General features: G+C 30.2%; 1 protein-coding gene and 1 long non-coding RNA gene across 2 annotated transcripts in view; one reads left to right on the top strand and one right to left on the bottom strand.

Moving 5' to 3' along the window:
* The window catches only part of LOC148235412 (nephrin-like), a 630,188-nt gene that overhangs the window by 81,378 nt on the left and 528,746 nt on the right, over positions 1-20,064 (top strand). The window lies entirely within an intron of this gene.
* Positions 11,237-18,354, bottom strand: LOC148235413 (uncharacterized). The gene is made up of 3 exons (XR_015809542.1): positions 18,144-18,354; positions 14,957-18,032; positions 11,237-14,314 (listed from the first exon to the last, which is right to left on the bottom strand). It is a non-coding gene; the product is annotated as an uncharacterized LOC148235413 (long non-coding RNA).

The following is a 20,064-nucleotide window of genomic DNA, read 5'->3' as shown; positions in this document are numbered from 1 at the left end:
TTTTGCTTTAAAATGGTTATCAACATAATATGAAACTTATTCTTAAATAAAAATATAGGTATAATGTAAAGTTAATCTCAAAATAAAATGCCTTAGAGATATTTTAAAATCTGTTTATGTATATAATCTTTGTATAGCGTAGTTTTATACTATAAATTATATTAGCCCTTTAAACGTCTTCGTCATCAAGATTTTTTATTGTGGCAGGTGTTTGAATTTAATGTGTGCGAAATTTTAATGGCAAATATACAAAAACGTATCAGAACATCTGTCGGTTAACATAAATATAAAAATATACTTTAACTTTTATTTATGTAGGAACTTCATTTTAAACAATGAGCTTTATTCAGTTTTGATTTTATCCCAAAACTTTTCGTGGCTCTCATAGAATAATAAAATTAATTGATTAGTTTCTATTTGTTGAAATAAAATATGTTGATATCTCTATAAAATGCGCTTAAAAGTACTATTATAATAAAAAAATATTAGAAAATTTTGTTGAAATGTCAAAATTCCAGCGATAATAAATTCTAATACAATTCATACATTTTTTGGGATACAAGCGCAAAATTTCTATCAATGTCAGCTAAGTGAATTAATTAATGTCGTGTGCTAACGTACAATATAAATAGGTTTCGCTATTTTATAGCTTTCATACAGTGGCATAAAAAAATATAATATATAAATTAAATAAATCCTTACATGTTTTCGCTATACCCTGAAGGTATTTTGGAACATATGCTAATTTAGCATTTAATGTCTAAGTGATTCGTCGAAAATGTTAGTTATTTCATTATGAAATTAAATAACATCTGCTCAAAAGACAGGTGTGTTTTAAACGTACCTTAGTTATTATCCCTTTGCACGATCTTATATTGGTCAAGGTTAACTTAAAGTTATTTTTTTACATAATATAAAATAATTTTGATTATTTTACCATTTACATTTTATAAAAATATCGTTTTATTAAAAAAGGGCAGCGTTCCTTTGACGTCTTTATAATTGAATTTTTTTTTTGTAATAAATATTCGAAGCTATTTGAAGCACTTGATTAAGTGAGTTTCTACTACATCAAGTCAACGTTTCAATTACAATTAATTTAGATGATAAAAACATCCATTTAATTTTATTTTGTGTCATTGGGTATTTAATGTATTATTATAATATACTTCATATTAATGTATTAATCCAATTTTTTTTTGTTACAGGTATGCGTCGTTTTTGCTTGTACTTTGATGTTTGGTAAATATGGTTGATTATACATTACTTTTTATTTTATATATAATATATAAAAATTAAAACTCCGTGATCTCATAATGAAACATGTACGAATCAGATTTTGTGATATTCTCCCAAAATGGCGATGCGAATGTAGAACGAAGTCGAATATGATAATCAAATAATTTATTATGGTATGATTTTATGTCGTCGTCGCATTTGTGCGCCTTCGCGATAAAATAAAACATTCGACCCAACAGCGATACGCCCTAGGGCCATAAAACTCTACCCTGCACGGGGGCCGCAAAAACCGCCCTCTGCACAACTTTGTTTTCCGCCAATTTATTTCGTCCTGGCCGCGTCCTATTTAAATAACGGCCTGAATTAAGGACGCTCATAGACGCGTGCGTCCGCGCAATTAGTGGCCATAGGGTTTTTGTGTTGGCAGCCCGTGGGCCGCACGACTGAAATCACGTCGGTTCACGGCCCACGTGCTTTTAAGGTTGTTTAATGTCTGAGCGGCCATATGCGGCCGGCGTTGACGTAATTAATCCGATTTTAAAGATTGTTGGGTGTTATTTATTTTTCGGGGCCCCGAGACAATCGGAGCATCGCGGGCACGCGATGTGTTCATCAACAAGATGGTAGCTTAATGATAATCGTTAGTCTTTTGTGGGTGAATGGTAGTTGAGATTAATTTGATGTGAATGAAAAAAAAATGATAATAACAATAATTTATGATGTGTATAAGAGATGACTCAAGATACAAAATTGCGTAAAATTCATGTTACCGTATAATTTGTCAACGATTTTTCAATCGATTATCAACTCATATTTTTGGATAGCATATAAATGAATGTATTATTATTGGCGAATGGATGGTGACGGGTGACAATTAGACACAATTGCTTACAATTAGTAACATAACGAACGAGGCGCCACCGGTCGTCGTTTTCCCGTCGAGGTCCATCTAAGTTTTGGCCATAGTAATTAAATCGGGCCCCTACATATTTGTTTATAGCAACCTTTAGCAAAAACATATATATAAAAAGTAATCCATTTAATATTTGGAAAAATTGGCTTTTACTAAGATCCGAAAAAAGGGCTATATTAATTTATGTTTAAAATACTCATAGCAGCCAATATATCCATATAAAACTAGCGATTGGTATACGCATTTACTTTATTATTTTTATTTGGAGATAGACTCTTGGCGAATTCGAAGTGATACAATCTGACGATTAAAGTTTAAAGACTTATTGCTGGTCTTTATCTAAGCTTGGATATTTATGGTCGTTCTGCCATTTTTTGTGATCTTCAATGGTGACCACCTCAGAATCTAATTTTAGTGTATTTTTAAGTCTTGCGCGCATTTTTATCATTAATATCACATAATTCTTACCTTAAACTGTTTAATGATGCTAGAGACAATTATTAAATAGCTTAGCGCTGGCTAACCCCACCGTGGCTCTCACTCGCGACAGCCTAGGTAGGAGGTCAAGCTCCTAAAAAGAAGCGGTGTTTCGTCAAATATATTTTCAGATGAAGGGAAAGTGATTTTCAATTTTCACGTCTGACCTCATTCATGCTTCCCCCGATTCACCATAGTTATCTGAATCGCTGTTAATATTTTGAATTAAGGTGTCAGCTTGCGCAAGCGCACTGCGGCACAAATATAGGCACTGACTGTCATTTTAATAGTCTTTGCTACCTGCTTGAATAAACGGGTTATGCTTTATTTTGACAGACAATATAGTATTTTAATATTTTTATAACGCGACTATTAAGACTTATATAAGAGCTTTCAAATAACGCTCATTAGATACTCCATATAATAACATTTATTAGTTATAATTAAATTCTTTGTAATATGCAATATGATATTTTCTTATTTAGAACGTATGATTATATATATTCATTATTTTGTGGACCACCTCAGATAATTTGAGAAATTTCTTTCTAATATTTTGGCTTTTATTTACTTATTACCTTAATGATTAATTTTGGTTTAGGTACATCTCATTTATTTTAGCTACGGCATTGCTTCTAAAATAATCTATAGATAATTAAATATACTGTCCTTTTATATTTTAAAATGTCTATGCCGTGAGATATAATTAATTTTTTTATATTAAATTAAAATGTATATTTATCAGATATTTTTTATGGTAAATATATCTCGAATAGGTACAGATGAATAAAATAAATCCATGCACAGATTTTTATACATTTTTTATTTATTATCAATCAGAAGTTAAATATAGATAAATGTTTTAGTGAATGTATAATATAAATTCATCTCTTCTAATTTATTTTATTTATGATAAAACTACATAATTCACTGAATACCTTTTTATCCTAGATTCTAAGATTTTAAGCCAAAAACTCTTTTGTGTATTTTTCTTAGTTTATTAGATTTTCTAGTAATTTATTAGATTTTCTAGTAATAAACTTCTTTATTTTTTATTTTTGTAGAATGTTTATTTACAAATAATTTTATAAACATATCATTATTTACGATACATGCTACTGGTTTATAACCCTTTTCATGTTTACAATTCGTTAAAAGCTGCAATATAGCAATATTTTAAGAATATAAAATAGAACGTTGGTAGTTACTAAAAAATAAAAAAAATCATTTCACAATTTACAAGTGAAAAAAATAATAAATTTGCTGCTTATTTGATAATCTGGAACCATTAAAATTTTGTCTTCAGCTCCCTAAGCAATATGTGCTTTTGTGTTTATAAGTTATAACCCTTAACTTTATTTGTGTATTAAGGTGTTATTACCCTCTAGATCCATGGCGGTAAATTCAAATTTTATAGCTCCCGCAAAATATATTTGCGCTCCCCCCATTTCACCCTAAAAGCATAAAACAATTTAACACAAACTATATACAAAAGTCAGTAGCCCTTGGGCTGCTAATAGAATTAACGATTAGTCAATTATAGTTAACTAAAGGAACCGTTAGAAAAAGGTTTTATTTTTCACGAAATATGTACGATTTAACTATACGATATCATTACGATATTCATCTGTAGGATTAGAAAAATCTTAGATTACCTGACCTGTGATGATCGATTAGAATTATGAACATACAGTTATCAATAATTTAAATATTCCAAACACGATATAAATTTAAAAAAAATTCGTATGGAATTTTTTTTAAATGCAATGTGAGGGAAAATCAAACAAATTTTATATATTATATTAAAATTTCAGATTTGAGGCTAAAGAAGTTTGTCTTTGCAGCTAAAATAGACAACAATTTACAACAGCAAACTATTGTTTTGTTATATCTCGTAGACAGTGCTGATGGAAAAATTGGCAGAGAAGTAATGTCCTTCTGGATGGTTTGCTGATGTCTCTTGTGTTTGTTGTTGTTGTTTGTTCTCGGCCTTGGTCTAGTTATCTACCATCTCAACCACGTTTCGAACCGCTTAATCGTCTGGCGATGTGACAAAGTAGATATTTTATACTCTTGATTCGAGTCGTCTCTGGCGAATCAGAGATGCAGAAATTGGATGGCCAATTGCATCGCTTGCATATTTGATCAACGAAATTTTTTCACATTTTAAATAAATAAAATTACAAGTTCAACACAGTTCAAGGGTCGTTAATGAAAAGGGTAGATTACAATAGCGGTTTTCATACCGAATAGATGAAGTGTTTATTGCATCATTTACGCATAAAATAATTGTTTTTTTTTTATGGTGCTTAAAGAGCGTTTAGCAGGTGGATAGTGACAGGAGGGTAAAATTTTAGATTTTTATGATATTGAGTATTATTTTATGGTCTTTTGTTAAAACGAGTTGCTATTTCCTTTATGTAAGTTGTAAATTGTTGTATAAATACCCTTAGCGTTAACTGCGCAGCTGGGTAGACCTTTCACAGAACTAAATAACTTAACTAAAAAGGACTTAACTTTGTGTTTAAAAAAAATATTATTAAAATTAGTTTTTGCTATTAAAAATGGCGATTTCTGTACTTTGTTTTAAAGTTCATAAATGTTTACAAATCATGGTTCATACATATGTACACATATGTTGTATATGAAAGGAATATTTGTATTTTTATTTTTTGTGCAATTTCAAAAACCTTAGCAGATTATAGCTATATATATAAAAATAGGTATGAACTGCATTGCCTCTCGGGCTATTCAGAATTATTCAGGCATGTGACACGAGTCACAAAAATCTAGAGTGACTTCTAAAATATAATATATGTATATGTCTATCAAAAAAAAAATCACAATAAAGTGAAACAGTAAGTTGATATTATTTGTTTTGAGCTCTTGCGAAGCTCTTATTTTTTATTCAGTCATTTTCACATTTAACACTCAGAATGACATAAATTATTAAATAGTATTTTTTGAGTAATTTTATTTTTTGTGTTTAAATTACTCCGGGTAATATATTTCATATCTATGAGTAACAATATTAGTAGTATTAATTTAAATATAAATATTTAACACCTATTTTTTATATCAGCATATTATAAATAAACTATATTTTTAACAAATTATAGACTTGAGAAATTGCATTGACTATTATATAGAATAAAATAGCTAATAATTAATTTGATCTTTTTACAATACAATCAGGGAGTTCCGAGAAGGAGATTTGAGAGGGAAAAACATAGCTACCTGAAAAAATGTAGGTTTCCATAATTTTAACCAATCCTGATGCTCATAAATAGTTAAGTAGGCATGTTTATGTAGTTTGTAATCTTGCGGCATCCCCTTAAAAAAATATATCACACACGCACACACATTACCTTTACCACACTACCTTACTTTCATATTTCTTGGCAGATCGTGCGAGCAAGAAGGATAGAAATAAGAACGCTAAAGATCGTTTATGCGTATGAAAAAGGCAAAAAAACCGCCATAAAATGCTCGACCGGCCAAGTGACACGGGATGGACATTATATAGATGTATTTTTTGGGACACATGCTATCCCGAAAGAGAAAAAAGACACCCTGTATAAGAGAGTAAAAAATACACACGCATACACGCATACGACCGCAAGAAATTTAATCTAATCTCTGACGTTCATGGCGGAAGGTCCATTTTATCAATTGCACGGAAATACCTTAATACGGTCGTAATGCGGACGGGATCGGTTATAAAAACATGCAGGGCCGTATTGGGAAAATTGGCTTTTTGCATATTAAAAAATATGGCAGTGGATAGGTGCTCGGACCCTTCCGGTGGATAAAAACAAATTGTGATAATATTATTGTAATGGTTGTTAATAAATTTGGAGAATCGTTTAGCGGAGGTTTCGAATGCATAAATTATCTGAAATGCAGTGACCATAAATCAGAGCGAGATTCGGTACGAAGCGTTTAGCTAATTTATGAACGCCGAGTTCTATATCGGTTGGATTCTAGAGTTGGCGAAATGTTTTTTTCACTATTTTTTTTTTATTATTTTTGAAAGAACTTTAAAAAGTTAGATAAAAGTTTGTTGATTTTCATAGAATTGAAATATTCGAGGGAGAAATTAAAAGTTTGACAATAGACAACCATTAGCATTGTATGAAATTTTTAGGAATTTATAATGCCATACAAAAATGTTATAGTTAAAACTTCCTAGCAAATTATATTTGCATCATACTTTTTACATTATTTGTAATGCTAAGCATTTTAAAGAAACGAATAAAAACAATATATTTTTAAGAAACATAACGAAACATTTTTACATTTTTAAAATTTATATACAAGAAATAAAAGCTCAACTTATATTAAATATTAATAAAAACACACTTATTTCAGAAAATTACTTTTTTTCATTAGTGTAATTTATATCAACTACTAACAGTGTAATTATGTATACACTTATGTACAAAACATTAGGCGTTTCTATTTTTAACATTAATAATTAATTTTTACCATATAAATTACATGTTTTCTCAGACTCCATAGCAGGGGTCGGCAATCTACGGCCCGCTGCCTATTTTAATCCGGCCCGCAAGCTATTTTTTTAAAACTAGATTTTATATTTTCAAACTCTTGAATATTTTAATATATGCAACCGTTAGTTAAGGACTTGCGAGATATGACCGTACGTGGTACTCCTATTGCTTCGTATCCCGCTGTGACGTTACGCAGTTATAAGTTGACAGCATCTTCAGTGCCTCATAAAATGCTTTTTGCGATGTTTTGCTTTAATTTTATTACTAGTAGATATTTGTCTTTTTAAAGCTATAAAAAATAGACTGGTGAACTTTGAATGTCGTACTTATTATATAATAAGTGTTAATTATTTTGTAATCGAATTAAACGATAAAGCATTATTTTGCGTTGACATTATGTTTCTACTAAAATATTACAATAAACGTCATTACCAGACTAAGCTATTAAAGTTTAAGACGGATTTTTGTTGTAGCACATCCTTTTGCGAAAAATAAATATAACAAGGCTGTAGCTAAAGTCAGTTTATAAGTAATGAAATTATCAATGTTGCAGCCATATTTTAATCAATCAGACTTTTGGTGAAAATAGTTGTTAGTGCTAAGTACATTGTGAGTAACATCAATAGGCAATTTAATAGCAAATAGTTTCCAAACTTTTTTCAAAAGACTATGCTATTAAATACATGTTTTTTCAATGTGCATAATGTCAAAATATAACAAGTGCACATTGCAAAATAATGAATATTTTGAATAAAATTTTGCAACAGTGAGTAATAATATTTTTAGAGGCTTATGCAAATATTTTAAGTGAATTAAGAAAGTAAAATAGGATAAAATGTGTCACATCCGATGATGGTAAAAATAAGAACAGAACGGATTATGTAAAAAAAATATTTTTTAAAAATTACCTTTGATCTATTTTTAGCAGCTCTCTCAAATTTTGCTTTCTGGCCCGATGAGCCTGAAATATTACTAATCTGTCTCTTTAAAAAAGTTTACCTACCTCTCTTTTAAAGAGTGGCTCCATAAGTTAAATACATATATATTTATAACGAACTAAAGAAAATACAAGAATTTTATATTGCTCTGTAACAATATTTTATTGCACTATATTATTTTTTTAATTTATCTTTAATTAACTTCAACGTGATAATTATTGCTTTAAAATTAACATTACTTCATTATTTATGACATATGTAAGTAGAGAGCTAATAAAATAAGCATGTATTTTCCTTGCACCCATAAATTATCATAACCAATTTAAATGCAGCTCATGCCAAGAACATAAATACTGATTACTTGAGTGTGTGAAAATTACGCTATAAACATTCTACAGATGCCATGTCTGTACTTGACAGTCATTAAAATGAGTAGTAATCAAAAGACACTTAAAATCAAATCTCACATAATCATGAAATATTAATAGTTATTAAAGCTTATGTACCGAGCTTTATCAAAAAACAGAATAATTTTAACTCATTTCAAACTCCTTATGTTTATATATTTTGAATTAAATTGAATAATATCGTAAGCTCCAGGTGTTACCAAGACATTGTTGGTTGCCTTGTGGCTTTATCCACGTGCCGTTTGTACGTGTTTTAATTGGCAGGTGAAGAGCTCAGAATAGCAGGTGTCGCAGTGGTACTGTTCGCAGCTGCTGTAGCATGCGTCCATTTGGACTCGTTACTTTTATTATGCAAACACTATCATAATGCGACGGATGACAAAGAGAACCAAATTGAAACAGGTGGAAAACGAGCGGTTGTTAAATTAAATTAAAGTGATAAAAAAGGTTAGAAAAGGACAATAATTAAGAGCTCAATTCAAGCGAGTCAATGTCAAGACGAGATACAAAGAAAATACTTTTAATGCATTTTATTTTGTAATTAATTTTTTGCTTCTTGATTCTGAGAGAACGCTTTTGGATACTTCACTGACATTGTTCATATATTTAATTCGAGTTAATCTAACTATAGATGTCGTTTCATTTCTTTATCATAAACGTCACAGCTTCCTATTTTAAATTTACGACACGTTGTAAACTATGAATTTCAGCTACAGTTTCTTGAATCTTGAATGTATATGGAATTGACACGTGGATTTTAAACTAACACGCAAAGAGCAGAAAAGTTGTGACTGAAGTATACAATGTATTGTAGTAATGTAAACCCCAGATTGAATCTTTTGCACTAGGAAAAAAAATCATAGTTAGGCAATGTTCGAACTATTTATTTAATAGTATAGAATAATGACTAATTTGTATTCCAATTTGAGAATAATTATTTTTATAATGAGCTATATTTGCTTATATTGAGCTTCAGATATATATTTCAAAATTAAACTATCAAAGTTTCTCTTCGTAAATTTACCAGCAGCCTAGTAGCTTAGATATGAGTGAGAAACGTCATAAATTATGTTGACAAGCCTCTTTTGGGATTACTGTGACATTTTTGGGATTTTGGGGTGTCCAGTTTATTATTGAAAAATATACTAAGTTATACACGGTTACTCTAACATATTAATATAACTTATTGTCTTTTAAATTAGTATAATAAAAACGTTATGTATTTAAATATATATATATATATATATATATATATATATATATATATATATATATATATATATATATTTATATATATATATATATATATATTTATATATATATATATATATATATATATATATATATATATATATATATATATATATATATATATATATATATATATATATATATATATATATATATATATATATATATATATATATATATATATATATACTATGTTAGTTAGTAGAACTGCGCAAAAATCAACGTTTATAGATAATAACTATAATAAATTATTTTTATTTAATTTATTTTTTAAATACATATATCTATATATTTTTTTATTGCGAATCGATGTTTGGTTTTTAATAGTACTGTGCTATAATTATTTTTTGCAAAGATATCGCATTTGCATTTACTTGTGTTTATTTTATATTAGTAATCGATATCAGTAAACTTCAAAGGGTTTCACGCAGCTTATCGATTACTTTTTTTAAGTTGATTCGCTGTTAAATATATATTGTGATTAACAAATCCAGTTTTTCAAGTCAAAATTATAAAAAGATTTAGAATCCCTTGTTCACAAATCTTGTTCACAAATCCAAATCCACAATAGAATTATATTAGCTATGATAAACATGCTTTTTTTATTGTTACGCTACATATAAAATAGTTCAAATTATATTTATTAAAAAATCGGTTTCTTTATTTAATCAACAATGTACAATGTGGTTCAAAAATTCATCAACTATTAAAATCTGTTCTTATTGTGTTCTCAATTTATCGTTTACATATTTTTTTACATATACTTTAGTGAATGTGTGATGATGAGTTGTGAGTGTGGAAATAAAAAGACAAACTAGCTGCTGTAAACGTTTTTATAAATGGTTAATATATGGTGGAATGTTTATATAATAATAACGTGCCGACCGGCGAGGCACCGATCGGCGAAACACCTCCTTCCGTCGAGTCACTAATCAATTCAACTCTCCGCTTCTGTGATGCCTGTCTAGCTCTAGGACTACCAAATAAATTCGTAGAATTAAATATTTAAATACCTATCTCTGTCGATTTTATTTTATCTCTTAATCCCAATCGACTTTGCTGATGGTTTAATTAATAAATATTTAATTTAGAAGCCAGTTTTTAAAATTTCAGACTGGTCTAACAATGGAGTATTTTTTTTAGAATAAAATTTAATTAACATATAATAATGCTTTTAAACTAGATTTTTTAAATTATTACAGTTATTAAACTTAAAGTGTTTGAAATGTGTTTGACGATTGACTGGCTGTTCTGGTTGGTGTGACAGCTACAGTATTGAGAAGGTTGATCCTTCTCTGCTGCGGTGCAGTCTCTCTTAGGATATGAGCGTCCATGGCCGTATGGTATCTGCGGGCGAGCAGTTTCTTCGCTTCTCTGCTGGTGGGGCGAATCTGCAAGTGTCTTATTGTGTCTGCCCTCTCCTCATTGGACTCCAGGGTTAAGTATTCAGGACTGTAAAGCTCGCTCACCAATCCCAATAATGCAGCGATTATCCAGCCTGCATTCACTTCTCAGAACAACAAAATAAGTATACTCCTTTAGAAAGTGACATTTGCCTGATTAATTGATGATCAAGGTTGAATTGTGTAAAGGGAATGTTGAGACCTGGTATTTGTGTTCCAGTAATATATTGTTTCCCGTGACCGTTTCATAACAAAGAAATATTAATTCAATACACCGGAGAATCTTTGCATGTTAATTATGTAGGAACACTTATTTTTTCTAGTCGTAACCAGGGCTATATTATGTGATCGCAATATTGTCTATTTTATCCTAATTGATAAATAATAACTTTTTGAGTTGTGAGTTTCAAGAATAGGATCCCCAAAAATATAGTGCTCTCTGTGGTCCCCACACTTTTTATTATTTTTTTTTAAAATGTGACACTTCAAGTATATAAACTTTGGTATATCCAAGTTGATATTTTGACATAATTATTGCATTGATAATAAGCCATAAATCAGTAATAAAATTTGACATTTTTTATGAGAAATAACCTGAGATTTGTAACGGAATAGTATCATTAATATATAAATAATCGATATAAAATTATTGATGTTAAAACATTACTGATATTTTCATGTCCTAGTTTTTGAAATGCACATCCCGTGAGTCAAGATTATAAAAATTAGAAAATCTTGGGAAGGTCCTACTAACAATAAATCGCTGACTGTTAAACAGAAAGACCTGGGTTCGAATCCCATGTAGACTCCAGTGTTTTTCAATTTCTATCGTGTCTGAGAATCCGGAATTAATGATTATTATATAAACATAATTCCGTTTGATCATCACAGATTTGGTTTACCTGGATTTTCCTAATCTCAGATACGAATATCATAATGATTAATTAAAATGGAGCTAGGTCGTACATATTAGATATTAATAATTCTCTAATAAAGAGCTACTTCACGTCAAACAGAATATCTTATATGAATTTAACAACAAAAAAATGTGTTTTAAGGGTCACTCAAAGCGTTATTTATCATATTTTATTGAAGTAATAGTAAGATCTCATAGACGTTTCTTGTTATTTTCTCATATTTTTTACAAGAAAAATTCATTTATGTAACACAAATGGAAAAAATAAAATTTAAGACAATTTGTAATGTTGTTTTTGGTGACAATTTCTTGAGACGTTTTTTTATTATTTTATTACTTACTATCTTGGAGATGTAAAATAAAAATGATCTCAAATTGAATTAACGTTACTGTATGTATCTTTGATTTCATTATATATGAAAATTAAATCGGCAATTTCAAAATACATATAAACCACACTCAAATCAATTGTGACCCGCACAATATCAATCGTGTCCTAATGTAGTACATCAGCAGTTAATGCGAATAAAAGAAATATCCTTTTATCCGGTGATTTTCCAGCGAAATATACACACATACACACTTACATACGCCCCGATACGGAATATACAATTCAGCTTGTCCGGGTTGATAAATAGTGGGCCGAAAAAGAGAAAAAGGATGACAAATGATTGAAAGTTGTATAAGCCCTGAAACGCTGGGGTCGCCCCTCGAAAAATAATAAAAATCCGGGACGGCGATGATAGTAACAGTGCTAGGAGGAGACGAGGGGCGAGCTTTCGCGACTGTGGGTGGAAAGCGGGTGGTGAGTGGTGAGAAAAAGTAGCGCTACTCGGGTAAAAAAATGCAGCAGATACGTACTGCAGGAACAGGTGGTTTTAACGGCCCGAAATATGGCGACTGATTTATCATGGCGGTGCGAGAAAAAAATGTGTGCTAATATAAATGGAAAAAATAGTTCTCGGACCTTATTACGATCCCAGGGCACGTATGTGATGTGTGGATTGGCCTCTGAATGGCTCTGGGTGTTATGCCGCTATCCATCCACATTGACTAGATTAGAGACCCACATCTGTACGAGTATAGGCAAAGGCGTTAAAAATATGTCAGCGAATGAGTTATAGTTTTATGGGGCCGCTGGTTTTATTATTTTGATATTACGTTACTTTCGCTCAAGACGTTGAGGTCGTAAAGTTTTAGAATAAAATTCTTTGGGATGTGAATATGTGCTTTCACACGCGATGCGTATGACGGATAAGATCAACGCTCTTTATTGAGAATAACCATATAATATTACATACTTACATATAAACCAGGGGTGGCCAAGATGTAGATCTCAAAGACATTTTTGATAGTATACGGGAGGGCTGTCGAATAATTTTATGCATTATTTACTAAAGGTTTTTTTACTCCAAGTATGATGTGAATGTAGTGATTTGACACTTTATGGTTGAGTGCTCTCTTTGGAAGCTACAATTAGCTAGCTAAGTAATAATATTGAGAAACCAATTAAATCGTGATTGGCCAAATTTAATATAAATGCAATATGTTATATACATGCACGTTTAGGTAAATATATGTTTTATTATTTTCGAGTGATTACGATAATCCGTTTGTCATGTTTGGCACACACATGGGAATGAGACGCGAATGGAACTAGTGATACTCTTCGAAAGCTATTTCGAAGCTTTTCTCCCGGGATGTAAATGTTTGCTAAGGATCCTTTTAGAATATTCATACCTCGAAAATGGGAACAACAGCCGTTTTCCCGAAACCTCGGCGGTTTCGCACCACCGAATTCCCATATCGCGGAAACTCTTATTCTCTCTGTTGAATATGTATTCGATACTTGACCCATTTTTAGCCGAATCGAACACATGCAAAACGATTACCAATTGTTTACACGGCGTTCCCGATCAAATTCACAACGTGTTCTCGGATTAATTTCGGATCTGGGTAAAACAATGTAAACAAAAAAAAACATGTATGTATCTACATATTTACGACTCTCATTCGTTTGTATTATATAATATATGGAATGTTTAAAAAGTTACTAAGCTTTTGTTGTATATATTTTTTCAGAGCTGATGATTTTTTTTGCTATTTTTAATTCTGTCAAATCTAAAAAATACTAATTTAATGTTTGTGAAAGTATTTTGAATGAACAAGATCAATAGTAATGTGTGCAATTATGTTACTGTAATATAATGATCTATTCTATATTACTTGCTCTCACACTCTCAAAATCATACATCGTGACTAGGGATTCCAATCCCGGGATCCCGAACGATTTTCAATACCCGATGAGTCCCGGGATTATAAAACATAATCCCGAATTTTTCGGATTGGTTGATTTATCAAGCACAATCGAATTATTATTGACAACATCGTTATATTTCGTGTACAAACTTGCGCGAGTTGCACGTGTCATCTGTGAATCTTTGAGGCTGTGAGTCTGAACGTGCTTTTTCAGCAGCAGGCTGCTTAGGAACCAAAATCAGATCAAGGTTAAATGATAAAACACTTGATGCTTTGATGTTACTTCGTGAATTTTATTCAAAATAATGTTTTCAATTAATTGTGTCTATGAATGTACATAGGTATGTGCATACATTGTCAAAAGTTCATTTTTTTCTTCTCAAATAAATATATAAGACCTTCCCTTTTTTATTTTTATTATATTATTTTCTATTTTAAGTCCAAGACTAATATTATACGTACTTAAACATTGTACGTTATAAAAAACAGATGTAAAAATATATTGTATTATTCATTTTAAATTATTTTTATCGATAAAATAACATGAAAATTATCCCGGGACTGGTCCCGGGATCGACTAATTGCAATACCGAAATCCCGGGACCAAAATTTTGGCCCGGGATTGGAATCCCTAATCGTGACTTATGAGTAGTCATTTCACTGTGATGACGTAGACGGAAGGAATATCTTCACCATGAGCGATACATTCTAATATGTGTTTATTTTCAAAACATCATCATTTTTCTTTATTGATTATTTATTTTTAATAGTGGTCGTAGTAGCACATTGTTGGTCTAATCTGAGCCTATAACTTATTATTTAATTGTTTGCTATTACACGTTTAAATTACCATTGGTTAACTTAAACAGTGGTAGATTCACTGCAATAGATTTGCAAACAATTAATAAAACCGCTTTGATAACAGAAATGTGCGAACAAATACAGTTAAGAGCTGCGCGGGTAATATTATATTTAAGGACAACAAAGTACATTTAAGGAATGTCCAAAAATTCTAGTTTATTTGTATGTTAATGAAAAAACTTTTTCACTGTTTATTTGATAAGAGTTTACATATTATCAATTACATAAAACATATAACAAATTTTAGTACATGGTCTTAACACAATTTTCATTCTTATAGTTCAAGATAATTTGTTTATAAATATAACCTTTCTCCATTTCGGTTATAAAACATGAATTTTATTTGACATATGACAGCTTTCTCTCGTATCACTCCTTCAATCTAATTGTTTTGATCTGAAAAAGTGAACACATTAAGTCAAATTAATATTTGAATACATATCTTTTTTGCAGCTCAGCTGATCTCTTTTAAATTAGGTTGACATAGGTTTAATTAAAATGAATTAGTATGATACAAAACAAAACCCAACATATTTACAAAAAAAAAAAATCTTAACACTAACTACCCGAGGTGAGTGTTTCTAATTTTCTCCTTTTCTTTCCATCAGAATTAATCGATATTATGTTATTTTTCTTTTTCATATAATTGTTTAAAAATATATTTGTAGACGTTTTTATTAATAGCCTTAAAATATTAAAATCGGTATGCTTCAATGATGGACAATAAAATTCCGATAGAAAGAAATCATGTTCTTCGACTGACTGTATTTAACGTTAAGCATATTACTAATTCCCTCTGAGCTTTACATTTTAAAAACTTATTTTCATGACTAGTGCTAATTAATTTGTTTATTGTAATGAAATTTAGCATAATTACATTTACTAAATCAGAGTTCTGATACAATAAACCGCCTCTATCAACATTTTTAATGAAATTGAAATTTTCTTCTAAATTAGTAAAATTTAAATGTTTGTCAAAAACTAAAAACTTTTAGTTATAGACAAACGTTTTTTTTTTTGACGTTAACGTTAATGACAATAAATTTTGGATTCAACTTCAAACACTTGTCTTATTGTAATTAAATATTGAGAACCTGCCATCGTCCTATATTTACCAAAACGGGCTTCAAGATTGTCTGTCTGAATTTTGCCTGGAAGCAAATACTTGAAATTTAATTCTGCCTTGCAATATTCACTTAATTGTAAAAGCCCGTCGTGTGGGAAATTGCATTGTGCGTTTCTCTCGTTATTTTATTACATTTTACATTTAATCCTTTCCAAAAATTTAACCATATTGAAAATTTTTCTAAAAATTTTGAATTTTCCTCGGTAGGTATGAGAGGATTTTGAAGAGGATTTCTAAATATGTCACCTTTGTGCAGTGTTTTTACATTTACCACCAAGTTTTTATTAACCTAATAAATTCAGCAGTAGATCAGTGGTTAGATAAATTATGCTGCTGACCTGTATAACATTGTCGTTAAATATATTTAATACTAATTTTACATTTTGTTTTTCAAAGCAACTAGGTGAGAGAGATTTTAAATTTAATGTTTGAGCATATTTGACAAGTTGATTATTTTCCATTTGATACAATTTTTTCACATTTAAAAAGGAAGCTACAGATAAAGTATCATCGTTTACATTTTCAAAAGATGGAAACTTAATCGACTGATCGGTATCTTTCTGATTAATCCAATTATTTCGTATACATTTCAATACGTGAACAGAATCTAAAATATAAAACAAAGGTGCATTATCTTTGCAAGGATGTTTATAAACTATACTGACTTGAGGAGGTGGAGCAAAATAAGACATCGCTTTACGATTTATAGAATTATTGTCATTTACGACATAGACTACATTAAATCCTATATTCTGTAGAAGTTAAATAATTCCATTGCTTTCATCGTTTTTACAGGTAAACTATGCACAACTTGTTTAAACGAAGAAAGCAAACTTTGTAACATAAATACATGAGCAGATTTAGCTGCCTCTTCAGTGTTATAAACCATACCTACAATATTTCCCCCTTTATAATCAAAATATGGCTTAATATAAATTTTGTCAATCATTAAACTAACAATTTTATCACTATCTTTTAAAAAGTGAAACTTTTGAGGATCGGAATTATATTTTAAACAAATTTTATGAACTGTAGTCAGATGAGGTAAAATGATATAATCAAGTGGGGAGATATTGAGAACAAAATGCTACATAATCAGGTGAATATCTAAACGATTTTTTTTACAATTGAAAAGTTTTACTTGTTGGCTTAAAAAATCGATATATTTCCTCCTATCTTCATCTATTAATGTGTGAGTCGATGCCAACGTATCGAGGATCAATTGAATATTGTCATCGACGGAACTCCCGTTTACATTTTGATGAGAAGATTTAAAAGTATTTAATGTTTCAATTACATCATGTCATATTTTGAAACGCTAATGGGATTTATTTTTATATGTTAATTTTAAGTCTTGGCTAAATACGGCAGAGAGCGTAATGACGGGGGCCGGAACATATTCTATTAAAATAAATTTTACCAGACCGTTTTTCTTGACTATGGTCCACTCCTCGTCGACATTATGGTTTTCTAGACAAGCAATAAATTGATGAAAATTTGAAAATACTCTATTACTATCATATTTAGCTTTGAAACGATAGCTGTTGGCAATTGCAGCTTTCACAATATATTGGAATTATCGATACGCGTGCGTCTCTCTTCTGCACTCTCTAGTCGAAGTAGAAGCCGAAGCAGATAGATAATCTGAACAATTGGGTAGCTTCGTCGGAACTGCTGATTCCTTCAATGCTTTTTTGTCCAGTTCTTTCGTCATAATATTCACTCTTTCGTCTGAAAAGTTATATTATGTTATGTTATGATCCATTATATTGTAGGTTAGGTGTGTATCGATCAACATGCAAAATATAAACAAGCACTAATATGTGTAAAAACGATACGTACTCTAGAATGTCGAGTAGGAGAAAAATCCATTTGTTTTTAGTCGCTTCGTCTCGAGGAAATTTGTAGGCGCTGACTTTGGGGCCGTTGTTGTAGTTTCCGTTGCAATTTGGGACACAAAACGTATAAACCACGGTTGCAAATACACCAAATAAAACTGAATAACACACAACGACACGGATAAATGTTATTTAACCGATATTTGGGAAATAAATACGCGCACTTGAATCTGACGCGTTGAGCGCCAACGGACGGTTTAGTTCTGGTCGCCACCGCGCCGACCGTCGCGTCACGGCTATGGGAAAATCCTGCGATTTGGCCTTAACCACTTAAAATGCGGGTGTTTTTTTGCAAAGTGTTACAAAAAAATCATATTTTTTTATTGGATTTTTAATTGATTACAGAAAGGTACTTAATCGCGTGACGATGCGGCGGAAGGACGTTGCTGGTATTTTATTCAAAAATAATATTTACAACGTTTCTAAGATCTATAAAAAAATTAACTTGGCTTTTTAAAAGCCATCTGTTTTTAAATAAAAAAATCGTATAAACAATGTTTCAATTGCATATGCTATTATTTATTAAAATTAAGACTTTAGTAATATACATCTGAAAGTATTGACACGCATTGGGTACGCATGCTGAGTCACTCTATTCATTGCTTTAAACAAATTGCGTGATTATTCAGCATTATTCCCAAAAAAATAACTATGCAATATATTCAATTAAATGGTATATTTGAAGCAATATATACTGAGTAATTGTGTCATTGCTGTTACATCAAAATTATATATTTACTCTTGCTTACCTTGATTTTATTATTATTAAAGCTTATAATATATTTAAAGGCAATTAAAAAGAAAAGTATTATAAAACAAACAAAGCTCTTCGAATAACTCAATCGTGTGTTAACCTTCGAGTACCAAAACCTCAAAAATGGGATCGAAGGCCGGAATGGGGTACAAAGTAACCCCATTCAAATTTTAGTATTAACGCTTTCAACGTGGATGGCTTCTATAGAAGTCATTAAGATAATTGCCAATACTCATTGGACATCTAAAGATGCCATGAACTTTTGAGGCTAATAATATGGTTATTTAGTATAATTTAATACTACAAATCACTTGAATTTATTAAGCCATAATATTTTAAACAATATAGCATGAATATGTGCTCTCCCCCCACATTTCTAAATGGCGCGCAAAAATAACAGCCACGGTGAAAGGGTAACTGAAGTAAATGTTAATATAATATTTTTTTTACTGAGAGCATAATCATATAAAATTTTGTATAAAACAGTCAGTCAGAACACTGATAATATCGATATTGAACCGAATCGTAGAGATGAAAAAATATTTTATGTCATGTCTATTATATTTAAAATTCATCAATTGCCCTGAAATATGGAGTTACTAAAGATTTAATATAAAACCTGAACCCCTTTTATGATATTTTTTTAACATGAAAGCAGAATTTGACTTGAAATAAAAATTAAAGAGTAATAAATTCTTAAAACAATAAAGAAAATATTGCCGTTAACCATCTGAGTGGTAGCGCCGTACATGTACGGCGTTCGATCTTTCATTGTTTTGAGGTACCCCAGAGAGTTAAATATTTACATATATAACTGAAGAAATATTAAATTAGATATATTATATTTAAAAATATTTTTTTCAATTTAATTTATTGTAAATAATTATAGAAAATAATATTAATAAATTAAAGAGTACGGAATAAGTAAATATTACAAATTTTTTTATATTATTGTTCTAAAGAAATGTTGAAAGCCTTCGAGAGTCTTATGGCAGCGTTCAGCCTTATAAACAACCGTGCAAATGGAAGGATATCAACGTCCTTACTTTTCCAAGATTTTAGGTGTATGGGTAATCTATATGATTTGGATCAGACTGGAATCTTTGTTTTC

This window comes from Plectrocnemia conspersa, unplaced genomic scaffold, assembly GCF_051122295.1.
Source record: "Plectrocnemia conspersa isolate PC_06_02 unplaced genomic scaffold, ASM5112229v1 ptg000005l, whole genome shotgun sequence".
NCBI lineage: Eukaryota > Metazoa > Arthropoda > Insecta > Trichoptera > Polycentropodidae > Plectrocnemia > Plectrocnemia conspersa.
The sequence above is the reverse complement of the archived record's forward strand: the minus strand, read 5'-3'. Positions and strand labels throughout refer to the sequence as shown.